Source organism: Microcebus murinus, chromosome 8 (genome assembly GCF_040939455.1).
Source record: "Microcebus murinus isolate Inina chromosome 8, M.murinus_Inina_mat1.0, whole genome shotgun sequence".
Classification (NCBI taxonomy): Eukaryota; Metazoa; Chordata; class Mammalia; order Primates; family Cheirogaleidae; genus Microcebus; species Microcebus murinus.
The window spans coordinates 101,584,667-101,608,418 of NC_134111.1; positions in this window are offsets into that span (position 1 = coordinate 101,584,667).

The window sequence follows — 23,752 nt, forward strand, 5'->3', positions numbered from 1 at the left end:
GAACACTGTGGGATATTTGTTCTATGAGATGTCAAAATACTTTATGAAACTATAATGATCAGAACATAAATAGACCAACCAAGTTTCAGAAGCAAAGCAATGTGACTAGGAAAAAAGGGAGTTAGGGTCCAATCTCTCACTGTAAGCAAAAGATAAATTTCAAATGAAGTAAAATATATTAGGATAAATTATAGGTGATCATTAATATAATTTTGGGGAGTTAAAAACTTTCTAAGCCTGACATTAAAGGTCAAAACTATAAAGAAAAAATGAAGTAGATTTTATATTAATAAAAGAAATTGAGAACACATGTACATAAAACATAATTTTTTAATATAGAAGAGCATTGTTTATTAGAAATACAATGTGAACCATCAATGTGAGCCACATATATAATTTAATTGTTTATAAATGCATTAAAAAGTGAAAATAATGTGAAATTAATTTCAACAATATATTTTATTTAATTCAATGTATCTAAAATATTATTTCAACATGTAATCAATACTAAAAATAATTAATGGGAAATTTTACATGCTAAGTCCTTGAAACCTCATGTGTATTTTATTTATTACAGACCATCTCAAGTAGGATCAGCCATATTTCAAGTCTCACCAGCCACATGTGGCTAGAGGTACTGTCTTAGACAACATAGATACAGACTATTAAAAATAAAAGCCAAATGAAAACTTGAAGAGGTAAGGTATTTACTTTGTGCATATATGTGTGTCTATGTCTTTTTGTGAAAAGGGTTTATAGCCTTAATGTATAAAGAGTTCTCATGAATCAATAATCATAGGCAAGCTGGCCAGTAGAAAAATGGGCCGAGGATGAGAACAGGCCATTCACAAAAGAATCAACAAACCTACAAAATAGGTTCAGGCACTAGTCATCAAACAGTGTACATCGAAATACAATAAAATATTCAAACCCAACTACAACAAAAAAAAAAAAAAAAAAAAAAAGAAATACAATAAAATAGGTAGCCTTACCTATCAAACTGTGAAATGTTACAAAACGACCCCTAAATTCCTGTGTTGGTAAGAGGAGGATGACACGAACACGTGTATGCACTGCTACTGGGAACGTAACTAGGTACAGCCCTTCTGGATGGGAGTCTGTATCAAAGGCCTTAACACGTTTCCCTTTCAAGTAGAAATTTTACTTGCAGTGACTTATCCTGCGGAGGTGTATCCGTTTGCTGCTGTAACAAAATGCCACACACAGGGCAGCTTTAAAAAACAGGAATTTGTTGGCCCACAGTTCTGGAAGCTGGAAGTCCAAGATCAAGGTGTCAACAGAGCTGGATCCTTCTGGGGGCTCCCAGGAAGTGTCCGCTCCATGCCCCTCCCTTAGCTTCTGGCGGTTTGCTGGCAGCCTTTGGCCTTGCCTGGCTTGTCCCAGCATCGCCCAGTCTCTGCCTTCATCTGCGCTTGTCTGTCTCCAAATTTCCCCTCTTTTTTTTTTTTTTCCCCCGAGGCAAAGTCTCGCTTTGTTGCCCAGGCTAGAGTGAGTGCCATGGCGTCGGCCTAGCTCACAGCAACCTCAAACTCCCGGGCTCAAACAATCCTCCTGCCTCAGCCTCCCAAGTAGCTGGGACTACAGGCATGCGCCACCATGCCGGCTAATTTTTTCTATATATATTAGTTGGCCAATTAATTTCTTTGTATTTATAGTAGAGACGGGGGGGGGGGGTCTCACTCTTGCTCAGGCTGGTTTCGAACTCCTGACCTCACGCAATCCGCCTGCCTTGGCCTCCCAGAGTGCTAGGATTACAGGCGTGAGCCACCGCGCCCAGCCTCTCCTCCTTTTTTTAATTGACACCAGCCATATTAGATTAGAGCCCACTCACTCCAGTGGGACTCTGTCTTAACTAATTACATCTGTAACAACCCTATTTCCAAATAAGATCACTTTCTAAGGTACTAGGGGTTAGGATTTCAACGATTAAATCTATAACAGGGAGTGATTAAGGATGTGAACAAAGGTTTGGTTGCAAGGATCTCTTCTCACCACCTGCCCTTCCCTGCTCTTGGCTAAGCCACCGCCATTCTCACCTGGATTCAGCCAGGCAGGCTGGAGGGAGCTGTAAGGTGAGTTGGAATCGAGCATGTTGAGCCAGCCTGGCAGACAAATTTTCCCAGTGAGTGGGCCTGTGTGATTTAGCTTATCTTGAAGCTGAAACAACTTTTTAAAATGTTGCTAATGCTATTATTTCTTTCTTTGAGTCATCTTCACCATTTTTTCATAATTCTTCTCCCTTCACACTCAGGAAACTTTCAATCTGTATAGAGTAGTCACCTTTCTTATCATTAAAGACCCAAGAACAGAAAACAGCACCGCAGTATTCATAAGAAGAGAATAAAGCAGTGGCATGTTAACTGTCATTGTCTGGGTCTACGTTTTGAATTCATGTCGCCCAGGGAATGAGAACCCCCCACAAGTTTTTGTGGCTAGATGTCATGAAGAAACCTGGAAAGGATCTGATCTTGTAATTATGGGTGCAGCCAGGGCACCCAGTGAGTCATCTACTTGGAAATATACAGGAATCTGAGTCAGGGCAACCCATAAGACAGTCATCATTTTGGACCACCAAGGATGTTCTTGAGAATAGCATCATCTATGGAATCAGAGAAGTCAATGGCAAAAAAAAAGTTGTAAAAATTCTCATCATAACTCTAAGGGTGGGGAAAATAACTTCTTTGTAAGGATCAGATTGATTTTGCTCTCAACTGCTTGTTCTTTCTTTCCATGTCAGTCATAGGAGAATAAAAATCTTGAAATGGAATTTATAATCTGTCCCTTTAAAGAGCACATTTGGGCACCAAATCTTAAGTGGTTTTAAGCACACAGCATCACAGGGCTCGGTAAATAATTGATATAAATTAATGGCCAATGAAAGAAACATATCCACACTGATCTATAATTACTGGAAGCAACCTCATATATTTTTCATAAGAGTGTCGTTTCATTGCAGTTTTTTTTTCCCTCTAAAATTCAGTGTATTTAGAATTTAAATTGCTTTCAATAATTGCTTTCAACTGCTTTCAGTGGCGGAGCCTTTCTGTCAGTATGGGCACCTGGGAGGCCTGGGGTTCGGTGCTCCTTTTATATCTTCTAACTTTATGACCTGAAATGGTGACACCAAAGAAGGAGATTGGGATGACCAGAAACACCTGTGGGGACGCCCAGCTGCCCCGCCATTCTGCACGTGGCTGCCACCAAGCCCCGGCGAGAACATCGTCGCTTCAGAAGCTTGCAGAGCAGAAGCAGGCCCCGGCTGGCAGGGGAGCGAGTTCACCTCCCAAACCACCGATGGTTCCGTTGGGTACAGTGTAGACGTACACTTCCACAACCAAAGGATGGAGATTTCAGCTAGTTTTCTGAATTAACTAATTCACCTAAACCAGGGGTCCTCAAACTTTTTAAACAGGGGGCCAGTTCACTGTCCCCAGACCGTTGGAGGGCCATTGGAGGGTGCGGGTGCACATTCCACACATGCGCACTGTGGGCCCAGGATGAGTCGGCTGCTAAGCAGGACAGGCAGCGCCAAAAACACCTGGCGGGCTGGATAAATGTCCTCGGCGGGCCGCATGTGGCCTACGGGCCGTAGTTTGAGGGCGCCTGACCTAAACAGTCATTCAAAGAACAACAAGAAGCAATGGCAACAGCAGCAGCAGCGGCTGCAGCCACCCCCTGGTCTGATCAGCAAACAGACTTATTATCAGCGCGGTTTCTGGAGCGGCAGGCAAACTGTGGTTCCATTTTTGGCTCTGACGCTTGCTAGAAAGCTGAAACTCGGGCAAGTTACTTTATAGTTTTAAGCCTCAATTTCCTCATCTATGACATAGAATAATGATTGATACCTACTCTCTAGGGTGATTTAGAGAATTAAATGAACTGAAGTCTAAAGCATTTGATACAATTACTAAGGGCACTGAAAATCAGTTGGGACGATCTACATGGATAATGAAAGATCCGTCTCCAAGGTGTGCGTGTGCCCTTTGGTTCATATGTATGTATCATGTGTGGAGAGGAATACCGAGCAAAATCTCTCGGCAAAGCTTAGAAAGTCATCAAAAGGATGTGCAAGCTTTAGAAATTAGACTTACCGATGAAGAACCGACTCATTTAGGGGTTTTCTTTTTTTTTTTTTTTTTTTTTTTGAGACAGAGTCTCGCTTGTTGCCCAGGCTAGAGTGAGTGCCATGGCGACAGCCTAGCTCACAGCAACCTCAATCTCCTGGGCTCAAGCGATCCTGCTGCCTCAGCCTCCCGAGTAGCTGGGACTACAGGCACGCGCCACCATGCCCGGCTAATTTTTATATATATATATTAGTTGGCCAATTAATTTCTTTCTATTTTTTTATAGTAGAGACGGGGTCTCACTCAGGCTGGTTTTGAACTCCTGACCTTGAGCAATCCGCCCGCCTCGGCCTCCCAGAGTGCTAGGATTACAAGCGTGAGCCACCGCGCCCGGCCTAGGGGTTTTCTTTTGATGTGTTTTGGTATATACGAGTTGCACATTTTCTGTTAAATATCCTACCTCGGAAAGTTCTATTTTCTACCCTTAGAAACGGTTCCCTCCCAGTGGAGACGCGTGTTGGGCAACACCCAGCGTTACAGCCTCAGCCCGAGGATCCGGCCGGTACCGATGTAAACGACAGTTCCGGAAGACACGCGCTTGAGGTACAAACTCACTGGTATTTATTTCTTCTTCTCACTCCCTCCCTCCCTCCTCCTCCTCCATCTCCTGCTTCTTCATGATTGGCCTGGGAAATTGAAACTTTTGTACCTTAAGATACAGGAAATTTTTCTTATTTTGATTTTGCCATGAAGCATCGGATGTCCTATCAAGGCTACCAGGATAAAGGTGCGGAGGCTGCGATCGAGGCTGAACCAGGCCCTTCCTTTGCTCACAGCTCCTGGTGCATTCCGGATGGCTGCTCGCGAGCCCCACTTTCTTTCCCTCCTGCTCCCACCGCTAGATCACGTTTCCCAGCTGCTCCTCAAGGTAGGAGTGGCCGTGGGGTTGAGATCCGGCCAGCACAATGTAGTCGGCAGTGACAGTCGCCACTTCCAGGCCCAGCCTCTCGATTCCCCACGCTTGCCCCCGTCTCCCAGGTTTAACAGATGATCTTTTTTTTTTTTTTTGAGACAGAGTCTCACTTTGTTGCCCAGGCTAGAGTGAGTGCCGTGGCATCAGCCTAGCTCACAGCAACCTCAAACTCCTGGGCTCGAGTGATCCTTCTGCCTCAGCCTCCCGAGTAGCTGGGACTACAGGCATGCGCCACTATGCCCGGCTAATTTTTTTTATATATATATCAGTTGGCCAATTAATTTCTTTCTGTTTATAGTAGAGACGGGGTCTCGCTCTTGCTCAGGCTGGTTTTGAACTCCTGACCTTGAGCAATCCGCCCGCCTCGGCCTCCCAAGAGCTAGGATTACAGGCGTGAGCCACAGCGCCCGGCCTAACAGATGATCTTATCGGGGACTCTAAGCTCCAAGGGACACCAGAGCTGCAGAACGAAGGAGTCAGAGCCCTTGAGCCCCACGTGGAGAGCTGCCTGCGGAACGCCTACGTTCGACTTGGGCATGAACAAGAAATATGTTTCTTGAATTAGTCCTCAGAGATAAGGGTTGCCGGTCACAGCGTCTAGCCTGCCCCGACAATTACAGAAATAGCTTCCAGGCACTTCCTTGCACGCATGGCTCATCTTACCCTAACTGCACCCTTCTGGGGCACAGAGACTTGCACAGGGCCTGTGGTTGGTGTTTGATTAAGCCGGGACCAACCCCCAAGTGTCATAGACTCTCTCATCGAGAAGGTTCCTTTCTTTGGTTGATCCGTCAATGAGTGAGTATAACTAGAGCATTTTTGTGTCCCCTCTCTGTGTGAGACACTGTGCTAGATCCTGGGGGCATAGGGGCAGTTGATCTTCAACATTTTGTTCAGCTACACTGAGCTCTTGAGTTCCATCTACAACTGTGTGCAAATTAAATATCTGCCCAAGCCAGGCAGTGATATCAATATGTGAATAAGGCTGAGCAGGAGTAGGGGAGTCTTTAGGAAACTGGAAAGTGGAGACATCAGCCAAAGGTGTTCAAATAAAAAAAAATCTCAAAACACCAGGCTGGCTTAGCAAAAAACATCTCTGGACTGGATTCAGCCCTCCGGCCCCCAGTTGGTGGTCCCTGCTCTACAACGCCCCCAGGTGGTCTTGGATCATCGAGTTGCATTTCATTACGCAGTAATCGATTAGAGTAGACACGTGACCTCTGTAAGGCCAATCGGAAACGTAAAGATTCAATTCCAAGACTCCGGCTTGTGCAGTCTGCACAGTGGACTCTGTCTCCCGCTTTCGTTGCACCTTGCAACCTTGAGTGGATAAACGTGAGAGGGACAGTGAAGCCCAGCGAGGGAAGGCTGGAGCCAAGAAACACACAGACAGAAGCCAGGTCCTCGTGGGGTCATCTCGGCCCCTGACTGAGCTGCTCTTTAAGGCAGCAGGCCCCTGTTATTTTCAGTTTCCTGAGCCAATAAATTCCTTATATTTTGAAGCCAACTTGGGTTGGGTTGGGTTTTTGTTTACTTGCAAAGTGGCACACCGTTCTCCTTAAAAGGAGATCTTGGCTCCATTTGATCGTAGTACACAGCGCGGCTATTGAAGTGTGCTGTGCCACTAATCAATCAGCCAATATTTAGGGGGCACTGGCTGTGCCGGAACCTGGAGGCGCAGGGGCCCTGCTGGTCACGGCCGTCTGTAAGGCCGCTGGGCACCAGAGCAGGGGCTGTTTTCACCTGCGACATAGCCTTACACAGGAATGAATTCTCCATTTGTTTGTGGTTTATGGGGAAATGAATAAGAAAGCACTGAGGATATTTGAGCCTGGACTTTTACCTCATTGCAGGATCAGGAAAATTTTACTTGGGGCAAAAAAAGTAAAAACACACGTGAATGTGGCGACAGTTCCCAGGACTCCATGTTGATGTGCATCTGGTCCTGGTCATCACAGACTCATCACTTTTCTTGTGTAAAGGCTAAAGACGTATAAACTGGAGCCGATCTCTGATCCATAGTCCGAGACTGATCCAAGACGATATATTCAAAACAAAGTTCAAAGCTTTCTTCCGACTGTGATTTGGGCTCTGGGTGTCTCCATCCTGAGGTCTTTGGTACAGATTCCGGAGGCCTGGTCCTCCCATGCACATGGGCACAGTTGCCTGCTGGAGCCTCAGCTGAGCTCAGTTGGGTGCCCCTCACACGCCAGGTGTGCTGTGCTGCGTCTCTCCAGGTGCGTTATGTCATGAACTTGGGGAGCACAGTGACAACCCCAGGGAACAAAGGGACAGCAGGTGTAAATAGAGCATTTCCCTACAGGGAAAGTTGACTTCTGTGACAGACGCATTCAGTAAGGGAGGTAGATGTCACTGCTTTGATGCTACAGGCGGGAGCCCCAAAGCACAGAGTGCCCCCGGGACTTCCATGGTGAGCATCATGGTTGGCCTCAGGCTGAGGTCTTCTGACTCTTGCTTCACTGAATTTTTTCAACTGCTGGCAACAAAATCTAACCATGCTGTCAAAGTTCCACCACATTGTCCATCTTAACTGGTCTCCACTTAGCTGCGTCCCAGACGTGAACTGTTAATCCACCCCATAAAATCTGCTGACTTTGGCCCATAACACCCCAAAGCTTCCCTGCTACTAAGTCACTCTTCAGAGAGCCTGTGAACTTCTCCTCTCACCACTTAACGGGGTCTGATAGAACAAGAGTCAGATGTGTTTATTCCCAAATTCTGTTTCTCTCAATTTTATTTGCTATTATAGTGGTGCAATGAAATTAAATACTCCATAAATAGATGAAGAATAAATGTGAAAATTAAAATGCACTGCTTCTATGAAACTGTGTAAGTTTTCTATTGCTGCTGTAACAAATGATCACAAACTTGGTGTCTTAAAATATCACAGACTTCTTTTCTTTTTTTTTTTCATGCATTCAACAAATATTTATTGAGCACCAGGTTCTGTTTCAGACACTGGAAATTCGATGGCAGATAAGAAGGCTGAGTTCCTAATCACAGGTGGGGAAGATAGAACATAAACAAAGAAACAAACAAGAAAATCTTAGATTCCAGCCAGTGCCACGGAAGAGCACTGGATTCTCTGGCCTTTATTATTGTGGTCTACTTGTAGCCTGCCTGTTTGAGACTCACAGCCTGGGTCTCATTTATTTTTGTAGCTTTCACAGTGCCTAACATTGTCACAGCTGTATCGTAGTGTCTCGGTGTGTATTTGTGGAAGGAAGGAAAGACGGATGGAAGACAGGAAAGTTTTTGGAAACATTTAAACAAATACTCTAGCCACTGGTGGAGCACCTATTAATTTCTTTGCTTGTTCAATTTAGAATTAAAATAAAAGGAAATTCCCATCTTGCATTAGTCAATTTTTCAGTCTCTAGAGGTGACTTTCAGTGTGAGAATGCCACTCAAGAGAGGAGAGGTGACGTAGGGCAGAGGAAGGGCACTGCACGGACCCAGGGGCTTGTCCCTGCTCTCCCTCATCACTGTTGAGGGGTTTGGAGCAAGTTCCTTAATTTCTCTAAGCCTTAATTTCCCCACTTGCAAAACGGAAAGTCATAAAACTTGCCTCACATAGTTGGAGAACTAGATGTGATATAGCAGTGAGAAATGGCTTCATAAGTTATAAAATAAAGTACCCCCAAGTCATGAAATTGATTCAACACAAATATCTTACAACTCTGTGTGTCAGAGTCCAGCATGGCCCTCACTGGGCCAAAATCAAGGTGACGGCAGGGCTATGCTCCTTCTGAAGGCTCATTCCCAGCTCCCAGAGGCTGAGCACGCTCCTTGGCTTGTGGCCTCTTCCTCCATCTCCAAAACCCACCATGCAGCATCTGTCTGCCTCTGCACCATCCTCACAGCGCTTTCTCTGACACTGAGTCTCTGTCTCCCTTTTCCGCTGTGATCCCATTGGACCTGCCCAAATCTCCCGGGTCATCTTGCTGTTTTAAGATCTTCTGATTAGTAACCTTGGTGCCATCTGCAACCCTAGTCATCCCCATGTGACCTAGCATAGTCACGGGTTCCGGGGACTGGAGGCTGACATCTTTGAGGGACCATTATTCTGTTTACCACAGCAATCGAAATTGAATGCTTCTCAAGAGTCTTTAACTTTCTTACTGCTCTCCGAAGACACTAACCACCACCAGTTCTGACGATGCTGGTGAGAGCGATCCTACTGCAACTGCAGTGCACGCAGTTACGGTGAATTATTAACAGAAGGAATCGCAGGCGATCTCCCAAGCAGGAACTGGGAGATCACTCGGTTGATTCCTCCTTTCCTCTTATATCCTACGTCAGTCAATCATCCAGGCCTTCTAATGTTTAAAAAAATACTCATCCCTTTTCTCCATCATCACTCTCCTCATCTCTTGTTGGAATTGAATCATTTGTTTCCATTCTTGACCTGACCACCAGGGAGACACAACAAAGACCTCCTAAAACACAAATCTCACATTGATCTTGTGATGTGGCCCTTTGGGCCTTCAATGCCTAAGTGTTGCTTGCAAGATAAATTCCAAACTCCTCTACGAAGCCTACAAAAGTCCCCCTACCCACCTAGTCAATCTCCTGTCCTCCACACTCCCCCCACCCTTTACTCTAAACTCCAGCCACACTCTTGCTGACTCTCAGTCTGTGTTTTGGCTCAGGCTCTTTCAAGAACGTGATGGGTTGGTCGTCTTTTCCCATTCCCCTGGACCCTGTTGCTGCCCCTTCTGAGGACTCCTATAAAAACAATGCCTGCAGCTGTCAGCACCCTTCGCCCCTTGCACTTTAATTACCCATTTCTGCATCTTCCTCCTTGGCTATCTTTAACTCCTTACGAGCAGGCACCAAGTTGTATTAGTCTTTGTAACTTCAGTGCTCTGCATCAGGTCTGCATGAAGTTGGCACACGGCCAGCGTTGAGTTAATGAATGAATCGAATAATGAATTAAGGAATGAATCAATTAGCAAAGAGAGAAGGTAAATATGAGAGGGTGTGTCTGAGCACATGAGCCAAAGAAGAGTTGCCACAGAGAGAGCTGATCAGGTGGCAGCAACACCAAAATGCACTTAGGAATACAATATTTAGGAATACATATTTCGTTAAGGTTTGATGTGCAGGAATGGCTGGCCATGAACTTGCACAGCAGAGTGACAACCGAAGAACAAAGAGAGACCTCATGCAAACAGAGCATTTCCACATGTGCAAAATATGGCGCGTGTTCATTTGGCTCTTGCCGAGTCCTAGGGGGCAGCAGTGAGGGGCTCGAGGGGAGGGGAGATGATCAGAGATGCGTGAGACCACGGTGGAGACACTGATGTCAGGTAGTGATCAATGCAATGACAAGAAACAAGACAGGCTGATACAACACAGGGATCTGGGTGGGTAGTGCAGGGGCTGGGCTCTGAATGTTGGGGTGGTTGGGCAGGGACCTGGAAGAAGAGAGTAGCATTGAGAATATGATGTTAAGGTGATGAACACTTGTGAATGCTTGCTGTGTACCAACTGCTGTTTTGAGTGCTTTACATGCATTAAGTAATTAAATCCTCATCTAATATATATGAGGGTGGAATAAACCATTTTCTCCATTTAACAAATAGGAAACTGGGCACAGAGAGGTCAAGTAGTTTATCCAAGGTCACACAGCCAGTACTGAGTGGCGGTCTGACCCTCCAGAGTACAAGCTCATAATCGGTTTGCTTTTAGTAATAATAATACTGACACTGGCCAGGCGCGGTGGCTCACACCTGTAATCCTAGCACTCTGGGAGGCTGAGGTGGGCAGATTGCTCAAGGTCAGGAGTTCAAAATCAGCCTGAGCAAGAGCAAGATCCTGTCTCTACTATAAATACAAAGAAATTAATTGGCCAACTAATATATATAGAAAAAATTAGCCGGGCATGGTGGCACATGCCTGTAGTCCCTGCTACTTGGGAGGCTGAGGCAGAAGGATTGCTTGAGCCCAGGAGATTGAGGTTGCTGTGAGCTAGGCTGATGCCACGGCACTCTAGCCCGGGCAACAGAGTGAGACTCTGTCTCAAAAATAATAATAATACTGACACTAATGATAGTAAAAGTAACAACAGTGAACTTTTCTTAAAGGCATTGCATGAGGGTGAGTCATTTAGTTCTCACAAGAACCCTGGGTATATACTACTTTTATTTCCATCATTTTCTAGATGAAGAAACAACTACAGAGAGTTAAGAAAGTTGCTCGAGGTCACACGGGTGAAATGGTGAGCTTGGGGTTTTCAGCTTTTGTAGCCACATACTAGATCCAGGTAAAGAGAGTTCTAGAAAATGGAAAGCACTAAGAGCCTGAGGAAGGATCGAAGGGGAGAGTGCTGGGAGATGAGGCTGCAGTTCCTTGTAGATCCTCATGGAGGTGGGTTGCCGGAGACCATCAGATGGACGAGGGTTGCTGTAGACAAGCGTGTAGAGGTGGGTTGCTGGAGACCATCACATGGACGAGGGTTGCTGTAGACAATCGTGTAGAGGTGGGTTGCTGGAGACCATCAGATGGACGAGGGTTACTGTAGACAATTGTGTAGAGGTGGGTTGCCATAGACCATCACATGGACGAGGGTTACTGTAGACAATTGTGTAGAGGTGGGTTGCCGGAGACCATCAGATGGACGAGGGTTGCTGTAGACAAGCGTGTAGAGGTGGGTTGCCAGAGACCATCAGATGGACGAGGGTTGCTGTAGACAAGCGTGTAGAGGTGGGTTGCTGGAGACCATCAGATGGACGAGGGTTGCTGTAGACAATCGTGTAGAGGTGGGTTGCTGGAGACCATCAGATGGACGAGGGTTACTGTAGACAATTGTGTAGAGGTGGGTTGCCATAGACCATCACATGGACGAGGGTTACTGTAGACAATTGTGTAGAGGTGGGTTGCCGGAGACCATCAGATGGACGAGGGTTGCTGTAGACAAGCGTGTAGAGGTGGGTTGCCATAGACCATCACATGGACGAGGGTTGCTGTAGACAAGCGTGTAGAGGTGGGTTGCCGGAGACCATCAGATGGACGGGGGTTGCTGTAGACAATCGTGTAGAGGTGGGTTGCCGGAGACCATCAGATGGACGAGGGTTGCTGTAGACAAGCGTGTAGAGGTGGGTTGCCGGAGACCATCAGATGGACGAGGGTTGCTGTAGACAAGCGTGTAGAGGTGGGTTGCCGGAGACCATCAGATGGACGAGGGTTGCTGTAGATAATCGTGTAGAGGTGGGTTGCCGGAGACCATCAGATGGACGAGGGTTGCTGTAGACAAGCGTGTAGAGGTGGGTTGCTGGAGACCATCAGATGGACGAGGGTTGCTGTAGACAATCGTGTAGAGGTGGGTTGCCAGAGACCATCAGATGGACGAGGGTTGCTGTAGACAAGCGTGTAGAGGTGGGTTGCCGGAGACCATCAGATGGACGAGGGTTGCTGTAGACAAGCGTGTACAGGTGGGTTGCCGGAGACCATCAGATGGACGAGGGTTGCTGTAGACAAGCGTGTAGAGGTGGGTTGCTGGAGACCATCAGATGGACGAGGGTTGCTGTAGACAATTGTGTAGAGGTGGGTTGCCATAGACCATCAGATGGACGAGGGTTGCTGTAGACAATCGTGTAGAGGTGGGTTGCCGGAGACCATCAGATGGACGAGGGTTGCTGTAGACAATCGTGTAGAGGTGGGTTGCCGGAGACCATCAGATGGACGAGGGTTGCTGTAGACTAGCGTGTAGAGGTGGGTTGCTGGAGACCATCAGATGGACGAGGGTTGCTGTAGACAATCGTGTAGAGGTGGGTTGCTGGAGACCATCAGATGGACGAGGGTTGCTGTAGACAAGCGTGTAGAGGTGGGTTGCTGGAGACCATCACATGGACGAGGGTTACTGTAGACAAGCGTGTAGAGGTGGGTTGCCGTAGACCACCATGGATGTGGGTTTTACTCTGAATACAGTGGGAAGCCACCTGGCGGCTTTAAAAAGCGGACTGGTAGGGTTCAAGAAATGCTTTGAAGAGATGACTTTGGAGGGAGGGTGGAGAATGGATCCTGTGAGCGAAAGTGAGAGCTGACAGACCAGCTGGGGCCGTGGCCAACTTTCGGGCATAAGACGGTGGTGCCTTGGCTGAAGGAGGTAGCAGTTGTGATCAGAGAAACGTCAGATTTGGGCTATGCTGAGTCAGGGCAGAACCACCAGGGATTATTGATGGATTGGGGCGTGGGGGGAAGAGAAGAAAGGGCACAGCACTGGCCGGGCTGCCAGCTGCCAGCATTCTGTGTGCCCACTCTCCCCCTTAAATATGTCTTTCCCATCAAGGTGACTTTCGGGTGACTCCAGGGTATTGATCTGAGCAATTGCATGGTCGATGGTGTCATGAGCTGATGTGGGGAAGAATGGGGGAGATGCAGGTTAAGGGGTTGAGGTGTGGCTTGGAATCAAACGCTTGGATTGGAAACTATTAAGCCTAAGGTGCTATTAGCTACATACATGAAGATGTCAAGGGTAATCCTTGGACATTCCTGAACATATAACCTTTCCCTCCAAAGTATAGCTGCAAAGGGCAGCAGAAACAGCCTTGACTTTTCTTTGAGTTTCATCAGGGCCAAGCTGCCTACCTGTGCCTCTTATTCTGAGTAACTCTGGGCGTGTGCATTTGTGTGTGTGTGTGTGTGTGTGTGTGTGTATGTGTGTGTGCCTGTGTACACATGTGTCTCTCTAGAGGCTCAGCAAAGAGGTTAAGCCAAAAGTCCCCGGAACCAGACAGCCTAGACCTCAAACCTGGTTCTACCTCCTGCTAGGTATGTAACCTTGGGTAAGTTACTTAGCCTGTCCGTGCCTCAGTTGTATTACCTGTAACATGGGGATGATGGTGCTAGTAGCATCTACCTCTCAGGTTTGTTAGGACTTCAATGAGTCAGCACAGGTGAGACACTTACAACTGCACCTGACACATACCAGGCACTCAACAAATGTTAGCTACTGTCATGGGGGAGTGTGGACCCATGCACATAAATGTTGAGAGGGCTCGAGATTGAAGACTTGTTAAAAATGGGAATTCTTTATTGGGTGCATGGTCCAATACCTTCCTGCCTGTTACAGTATGGATATAGGGGAAGAAACTCACCAGGTAACTTATCCTTGGTTATTGGAGGAAATGCCTCACCAAAACAGACCAGAATCTCATAACGATAGGCACCTGCTTCTTCATCACCCGGCCCCGTTTTTACCTGCCCGAATCCTGGTGCGTGGGGTTTTGCCTGATGCGTGTTTGACTCTGCAGCCCCCAGCCCAGGGCCTGGCAGCCGCACAGCGCTGGACAGGGCTGCCAGGGGCCAGCGTGCTGCGGCGCCCACTCTCCACTTGGAAAATGTCTTTCCCGTCAAGGTTACTTTCGGGGCAAATATTCAATTATCATCTGGGGTCATTGGACTATTTTCGTCTCTGGCATTTGAACCCTTCTCCACTCAGGGACTGCTCTGTGGGATGGTAATACTTCTAATAATCTTAATTGTCCATCTGCTTTCACGTTCCCTCTTCCATTACACTTCATCGCCCACAGCCACCGTGCTTTTAAGTAGCATTCAGCAACCTTCCTGCCATGCCATGGGTTTATCTCACTTCTAATCAGAAGGAGGATGGAGCAGCTCTGCTAACCCAAGTGGGCCTGCAGTGGGTTTTTCTTCCATGCTGTTACCACATAAAAGTGGTCAGAAATCACTCAGAACTTATTTTGTCTTCTTAAGCAAAGTTTCGGTAATTTGGATAAAAGGAAAGAAATGGGTTCTTACTGCCTGCAGCTCTAAAAAGGGCCAGAGCAAGGTCATATAGGCCAAATGGACGACTATGTGAATTTTTAATACACAAAGTACTTTCGTTTTCTCTCACACTCAGGAGCTGATGCGGCACTCGGGCTGGAGTCTGGGAGAAAGTATTTCCTCCAAAGCCCTGTCCCCACCGTCTCCTACCCCCTGCCACCCTGTTTGCTTTGCCTCGTATTTGAATGCAGATATAGCAACGCAGTTTCCTCTGAGGCTCTTTGAAATAATCTACTCTAAGTCTTGTATCCTCTTTCTAATTCCTTGTTCATCAGCATCATGGACAAGCTGGAGTCAACAAGGGCATTGGTGGTAGAGAGCACGCAGTCCTGCACGAGGGACCGAGCTCGGTCTCAGCGGCAGTTAGCACCTGCTGACGCTTCCCTCCGCAGGATGCCTGCGCCTCACGGAGCTTTGCAGGTGGGGTTACAGTCACAGGTGAAGACGCACGGCTCAGACAGGTCCAGAAACTTACCCAGGGTTGCCCTGGAGCCAGGATGTTATTCCAGCCCTGTTTGCCTCATTAATGACCAGGGTCATCTGCCTTATTCTGAGAGATGCGGTATAAAAGCATAAGCCAAACTGTCATTGTTTACATTTATGTTGGTAAACAGCAAATACTTTGGTCTCTGAGTCTGAGTTGCTTTGGGTCCTTGTTACTTGGCCTCGTTCTCTCTCTCTCTCTTCTCTCTCCGCACATTCCCATCCCCACCTCCACTTCTGTCTGTCTGTCTCTGTTTCTCTCTCCATCTCTGTTTCTGTCTACACCATCTCTTGCTCATTGTCATTTCTGCTCCTAGGGTGGGATCTCACATGCAATGCAACTTGGATGCCTGATGCGGAAAATTCGTTGAAGAGCTTCATTTCGCCCCTTGCCTCTGGCGTAGGGAAGGAAGCTCCGTGACCCTGGAGGAGTGGAAAGTTCCTACTCCACACCTGGGTTTCTTCACTCGGCTCCGCCCGTCTTGGCGGCTCTCCTTCCAGGCCTCCCCAGGGTGCGGGTGTGTCACCACCACGGGTCACCCAGGCATCCTTCTGCTTCACAGTAGTCCTGAATCTCATGACACCCAGTCACCTACACGGCCCCACCCCAGGAAGTCCAACCACGTTTGCCGCCAGCCTGGACCGCGGCCTGGCGCGGCACCTGCCAGCACTCGGGGCCACCCCTTTTGTCACCTGTGCGCGCTGCAGTCAGGGGGTCATTTGACCAAATCACTCCTTTCCCTACTTTAACGCCCCAGGGGCTTCTCGTGACACACAAATAAAAGCCAAAATCTTTATAAGGACATATAAAGTCCCCCATAGTCTGCCTCCTTCGCTGGGAACTGGCTGCAGGTTTTCTTTCAAGTCAACACACTCACCCCATACCTGTGCCTTTGCCGTCCCTCTGGTTGGGGCCCATGCCCTCGAGTCCCTCCTTTCTGGCTTTCTTACTCCATTCAGACCCCTGCCCAGTTGTCACCTCTGCAGAAAGAATCTTCCTGACCATTGATAACAAAAGAAAAATTCCTGTCACTTTCTATTCCTTTACCCTGACCTATTTTTTTTAATACCATTTGGAACTATCTGGCATTTTTATTTGTTCTTTGTCCCCCTGGCTGGGATGTAGGCTTCGTGAGGAAGGGGGCAAACTTTCTTGTTCACTACTCACTGAATTGCCACGCCTAAAACAGTGCCAGGCATGTTGTAATAGTGTAGTGACAGATTAAAGTTCGGCAAAATATCTAACTTTATATTATCCAACACATCAGAGCAGAGCAAAAACTCTGCCCTGTTTCCAATGACCCACTGGATGCCGATCGCTTAGCCCTTTGAGTAATGGGCTATATGTTGATTCTAATATACTGAAATCATTTGGCCACAGACTTTAAAATTCACCACAATTGAAACTGTTCTGTGAAGTTTACTTGAGGTGTTTAAATATAGGAATTATACAGTCCCCAAATGTCTTTCGCATAACTGAGAAAAAAAGAAGTGTTTTTCCTATAGTAACAAATCAGATCAGAATAGAGATGACTAAGATCTCTGGCTGTTGTTCCAAGGTGTCCTTTATCCTAGCCTGATACTTTTTCTTCCTTCAAAGAAACATGGGCAAGAGGTGATCGGATTTCTTTTGCTTAATAATGAAGGAAATGAAATGAACTAGAATCTCCTTAAGACAGAGTTTAGAATGGGAACTGTATCCAGTTAAAATGAAAGAACAATAATGATGATGATTAAGACATTTATATAAATGTAATAGTAGAATTCATATATATTCAGAAAAGAGTAAGTCAAATTTGTTGAGATTGAATAAGAGACTAGGAATTAGGAAGGAAGACGTTATAAAAACCCTCACTTGAAGGAAAAAATTTTAAAAATCTCATTAAAATTACAGTTATTGTAAAAAAATAAAAGGCTCTGTCTCCTTCACATATGTATAAAATGTCATGTTTTATTCTTCAGACTCATGGAGAGTGCCTTGGTTTTGTAGCATTGGGTAGAAGGATATTTCTCTGGGGGTGGTGCTGATGTTTTGAGATTCCCAAATCATGTCACATGACCTTGTTCTCTAGAGATGTATTGAGCTCCACAGATGCCTGGTGAGGTCACCCACGGTGGATTTGGGAGAGTGTGAAGCTTAGAAAAGGGGCCCAGGGAAAGCCAGGCTGAGGCTAGTCAATGGTCATCTGACCTCTGAACCTTGAACTCAGGACTAGACCAGGAATTTCTTACTTGGGGACAGAAAGACACAAAGAGACCAGAATTTTTTTCCTAGTCTTCTTTTCTTCTTTTTTTTTTTTTTTTTTTTTTGAGACAGAGTCTCACTTTGTTGCCTAGGCTAGAGTGAGTGCCGTGGCGTCAGCCTAGCTCACAGCAACCTCAGACTCCTGGGCTCAAGCGATCCTTCTGTCTCAGCCTCCCGAGTAGCTGGGACTACAGGCATGTGCCACCATGCCCGGCTAATTTTTTTCTATATATATTAGTTGGCCAATTAGTTTCTTTCTATTTATAGTAGAGACGGGGTCTCGCTCTTGCTCAGGCTGGTTTTGAACTCCCGACCTCGAGCAATCCGCCCGCCTCGGCCTCCCAGAGAGCTAGTTTTTTCCTAGTCTTAATAAAGAGCTTTTAATCTATTGATTAATTAATCTTGTCATTACTTTCTGTAATGAGCTTTTCCAACTTATTTGTGGTTTTCATAATGTGCTACTAATTGTAGAAATTAAATTTTAGTATGATTTAATACTACGGTATTATTGGCAAGCTAAGAGTGGGAGTTTGGTATCATTACTTTATTAGCATTTAAAATACCACGTTCTCCAGTTATGCATTCCTCACTCATATTCAATTGCTAAATTGCTACTGTGTGCCATGGCTTTAAGAGTGGCATAAGATTTTTTTGTTCCTCTTCTTACAAGAACCTCAGAGAAAAAGGCGGAGCTGAGAAGGCTCTGGTTATAAAAGCCTTCCCCCTCCTGCTAGTGCAGAAGACTAAAAACATCTCTGGGGCGAAAGAAAATCCTGCCTGATAAATCACCACCTACGGTAAGTCATCAACTTTGCTTTTTCATCTCTCCATAAATATTGCCATTGCTGTAACATGTAGAATGGATACGAGCGCAGTGTCTCTGGGAAGGGCATCCTTTAGCTTTTCTATGAAGATATGAAACTAAAGAAAGACAAAACTTTAAATTCCTTAAAGAGATGTGGGCGCACACAAAATGCAAGTTCACAGATATATCTCGTCCTCACTCAGATTTATTTAGAAATTATTCCTAGATTTTTGGAATGATTTTAAATATAATTACAGTTCTCTTTTTCTGATTGACAGGGCTAGAAATTCCCTCAAATGAGCTTTACTAAGAAATTCACCACTGTCTTACCTCTGCAGCTGTCTAGAGCAATCCTGTGTTCTCAAACCTATTGGGAACATAGTAAAACAAGTTTTTCTTAAATCAGAACTACAGTGAAACATAAATCAAGATAGAATGCATTCAATTAGTAAATATTCTTTAATAATAAAAGGAGAAAGTGTATCTGTCTCATTTTTACATACAATACTGCGCTTGCTTCGGTTCTTTCACCTTGGTGAAACACACTCAGCGTCTCCATTATTTAGAAGCAAGAGAGAAACACTGAGAGGTTGGATGAATAATTAAAGGTTTTATTTCTATTTAATTTTGAGTCCATTACTGCCAATGCTCACTTTTTCAGTGTTAAGATTCTCGAGCTGAATGGAAGGAAATGGTTATTCCTGAGGCCTATTCTGTATGTGCTAACACAAATACACTTACCATTATGGGAGTTTTAGCTTGTCAAAATCTTGAGAGTATAAAGAACTTTCTTTCAAGGTTGTGACTTTGGATGTATAAGTCTTCAAAATTTGGAACAAAGTTGTTGCCACCCATTATTAGTTCTTCTTGTCTTGCTTAAGAGTTGATGTTATTCTTGGCGCCTGTGAAGACAGCAGGCTCCGGCACCAGGGGGACCCCTGCCTTTCCTGTCATCCTAGGAGGCTCTGAGCAAAGAGCGCCGTGCGGCATCTTCTGCTGCCTGCGTTCTACCTCCCGTCTCTCATCTCTATCGTTTGGAGTCTCTCGGGATCAGTGACTTTGGGAGCTTCTACTGCCGTCTGCCATTTTCCCAGTTTTTATCCATCTATTTGGATTTCAAAAATTTGGCTGACAGAGGCCATTAGAAACTCAGGTTCATGCCTGTAACAAAACAAATCTCCGCTCTCTCGTGGACATTTGGCTAAGGTGTACAGGGACCTTTGCGGGGCGCTGTGAGTCTCCCACGCACCGCTGCCGTGCTCTTGCGGGAATGAGAAGGGAGACGATCTCTCTGGACGGGTCATTTCTGTCCGCGGCCTCTGCAAGTGTCACACTCACCATCACAATGAATAATCGCTGGGGAGGAGGAGTGGAGACGGCTGGGGTTTGGAGCGGGGCCCTTTGCAACACTCTCCTCACCACACAGTTTCTCTCATCCAGTGCTGCGCAGGGAGAACATCTCATTATTCTTTTTACCGTAAAGAGACTTAGAACTAGACACCCGGTGTGAAAATGACATCTTAGGACTGGTTTGAATAATATGGCCATAGGAAGGCTAAAAGGCAATTTAAAAACATGCCTAATACCATTTTTGTATTAAGGCAATAATATAGCACACTGATCTTTTTTTTTTTTGCATCAAAAGATGCAAGGGTATTCTGTGGTTATGGGTGACTTCCAGATTACTTAAAATTACTCATTGATGTGAAAATAGTACTATGGCCAACTTCTTTCCCCAGCAAACAAAATGAGGTTTCTAATCCTAAATTTCGACAGTGTATAAATGTAGTAAAGCCAACAATCCATCCCCTCCCAAAGAAGTACTAAAGTGGCCCAAAGTAGCTTAAAGTTTAAGGATCAGGCTCTTAGGCCACCCTGCTTGGTTTTGAGTCCTGTATCCTCTATTTATCAGCTGTGTGACTTTGGGAAAGTTGCCTAGCCTCTCTGTGCCTTGGTTTCCTCATCCATCTAAGGTGGAAAAAAAGAATTCATATAACTTACGGGAAGACTGAAAGAGCTGATTCGTGTAAAGAGCACAGCACAGTACCTGGCTGTAATGGGCATCACACAAGGCATTTATCACTGACATTTGGACAGTGTCCCTGTCCTGATAGAGGTGCATGTTTCATGTACCAGCAGGACAAATTATAGTGTCCATAATCCAAGTTGTGACCACAGAAGAACCTAAGTCAAAATTCACATGATGCCACCTTTTAAGCATCCCATTAATTGCATGCTTGTTTTTAACAGATGATTACAAGTTGTGAAAACATTTTATTGCAGTCTAAGAACAAGGGGGTCATTGGTGTTATTTGTAGCACCCTGGTTTGGCCCAGAGGTCTGCTAGGTGTGGTCCCAAGACAAGCATCATCATCTGGAAACTTGTGAGAGATGCAGAATCTGGGGCCCACCCTGGGACTATCCAGCACTTGGGGAGGGGGGCCCAGCATTCTGGTTTGAATGAGTCCGGTGAGTCAGCCTGTAGAGCGAACATGCGCTTCCCTGGGTGGGAAACTGGAGAAACCATTGGCAGTGAGTATCTTCACAACCTATTGTGAAGTTTTGAAAAATGTGAATGGTGTTTTGAGAGTCCATTTGGATTTAAATTTTTACTGAGGTAACCTCCATGGTGGGTATTAGGATTCCATTAGATTCATAAGGCCCATCTGAAATTTTTGAGAGTAAGGACCACAAATAAAAATAATTTTGAAGTTTCCCAAGAATGGAAAAACAAGCACCACATATACTCACCAGCAAATTGGTATTAACTGAGCAGCACCTAAGTGGACACATAGGTACTACAGTAATAGGGTATTGGGCAGGGGGGAGGGGGGCGGGTATATACATACATAATGAGTGAGATGTGCACCATCTGGGGGATGGTCATGCTGGAGACTCAGACTTGTGGGGGGGGGGAATGGGCATTTATTGAAACCTTAAAATCTGTACCCCCATAATATGCCGAAATAAAAATAAATAAATAAATTAAAAAAATAATTGAGATATTGATGAAAACACAAAAGCAAAGGTTTTACATAGTTCAACAAGTACATCCTAGAACTGGCTGAGCTCTCTCGGGTTTCTCTCTTCTGTGGTCCCACTATATTGGGTCTGCCATGGAGATGGTTCCATCGGATTTTACTTTAGCAATGCAGCTTCAACTTGCATTCGGGACCTTAAATGAAATAGCCACTGAGTTTGGTGCTGTGGCTATTGCACGATTGTGCCGACGATGTTTTCCACTGTGTGAGCTGTGCTCCCTTGGCACAGGCACTTTTCTTTTAAATTATTATTTTGAAATAATTATAGCTTCACAGGAAGATGAAAAAACAGTGCAGAGAGATTCCGTGTACCCTTCACCCAGTTCCCCCAAATGGTGACATGGCACATAACTGTCATGCAAGGTCCACATCAGGAAATCAGCTTTGGTACAATCCACAGGCTTTATCCAGATTCCCCCAGTTTTACATGCACTTACTGCTGTGTGTAGAGTTCTACGCAATTTTTATCACATGAGCAGATTTGTGTGACTACCACCACGATCAAGTTATGGAACCGTGCCAGATGATTGCAGTCACAAAAACAAGAAAAAAAAAAAAGTTATGGAACTGTTCCATCCCTAGAGGAGTCCCCTTTGCAGCCCCTTTAAAACTCACCCGCATCCGCCCGTTGCATGTGCCCTGAGCTGCAGGAGCTCTTTCCCTGGCCTCTGTATCGGGAAGGTGGGCTTGAATTTACTTTACGGACACTGTGCAGCTCGCAATTGACCATGTTCATCCTTTTGCTTTGGCCACTCGTAAGATTAGGGTCCAATTTCTAGCAGCCTGCCCCCAGGACCTGACAACAGGCCTCCCATGTGGCTGGGGGGGCCCTTGCTTTCCCAGTCTCTTCTCGTTTTACCCTCTGCTCACTTCTCTCTCTTTGGCTCCTTTGCATTATGTACTATTGTAGCAAGTCTCCTCCAACCTTTGTGTGCACCAAGGTAAAATACAAAGATTTAAACCGAAAGACAAAGCAGCTCTGCCGAGTCTTCTCCGCTTAACTGTTTAGATCTCTCGCTGCCCCTCGCAGCCGCCAGACCGTCCTGTCTCTCCCCTGTCCTGAACTGCTGGAAGGTAGGGGGTGGTTTCCCTCTTCGTTCTTCAGTTCCTGAGCATGTCTTTCTGCTGCACTCATTGTTGAGTTGGTGAGGATACAATTCCTGGATCATAATCTTTTCCCTCTTAAGAAACACAACTATCGCTCCATCTTCTAGCTTACCAAGTTGGAGAAGAGAAGTGTGATACCAGCCTGGTTTTTCTCTGTAGCACTTTCTTTCCGCTACGTTGCTTGTATGGGTTTATGTTTATTCTGACACTTCAGTAACATCGCCAGGATACCTCTGACCTTGTTCCTTTTCCCTGACATCACACCCAGGGGGATATTTGTTGTGAGGACCCAGATCTTCCCTCAGCTCAGGGAAGATTTTTGACTGCTGTGTCTCCTGTATGCAGGACATTCATTTCTCCTGAAAGGCCTGTTACTTACATGGCAAATCTCCCATGTTCTCCATGGCTCCACCAGAAATGGCCACAGCCAGGCAAGGGGAGGACGGTGCCAAGCTGCTCCCTCCCCTGGGGGGAGGGTAAAGTTGAGGGCAAAGCCTCACATCCACTGCTGCCGCGCTCTGCCTGGTGGGTCATGGAGCTTCTAGTCTCAGCTCCCATCATTCCTGGGGAAGCAGCTCACTCACGGCACTACCCAGGGGAGGCTGTAGTCAGAAAACAATAACAAAAAAAACCAACTGTTTCTGGAAAGATCCGGGTTCATGTGCCTTGTGAGTAACGAATGACTCTCTGAGAGAATGCAGGTCTTGATCTGTAGGAGTTTTAACTACTGGCAGAAAGTGAGAAGGGCACTGGGATGTTCTCCAAAGCGGGGTCTCCCTGGGGGAAATTGGCACGGGGTTTCCGTGGGGTAGCAGAGAAAGAAAAAGACGCGTCGGCACACATGGGGCTGTCGTTTCCCTGACACACGTGTTGGTCATCACGCTCTCCCACGGAGCGCAGACTTCAGCCTGGCGCTGAGCGCTCAGCGACGCGCTGCGTTGTCACTCCGTGAATAGACAGCAGAAGATCATGACTTAGTCTCGCTGCCGGACGCCCCCTCTTGCCTGCTCAGCTCGCCCGCTTGGGGAAAGCACGGTGCCGTGTTGGAGAGGCCTTCGGCCAACAGCGGGTGGGGTGTTGAGACCCTCGGCGTGGCAGCCCTCAGGGAACTGAGTCCTGCGACAACTAACTGCTTTCCACGCTCTCACCTGTTTCCCGCTCACAGAGCTCCCCGCTCACTGCCTCCTTCCCTTCTCACCT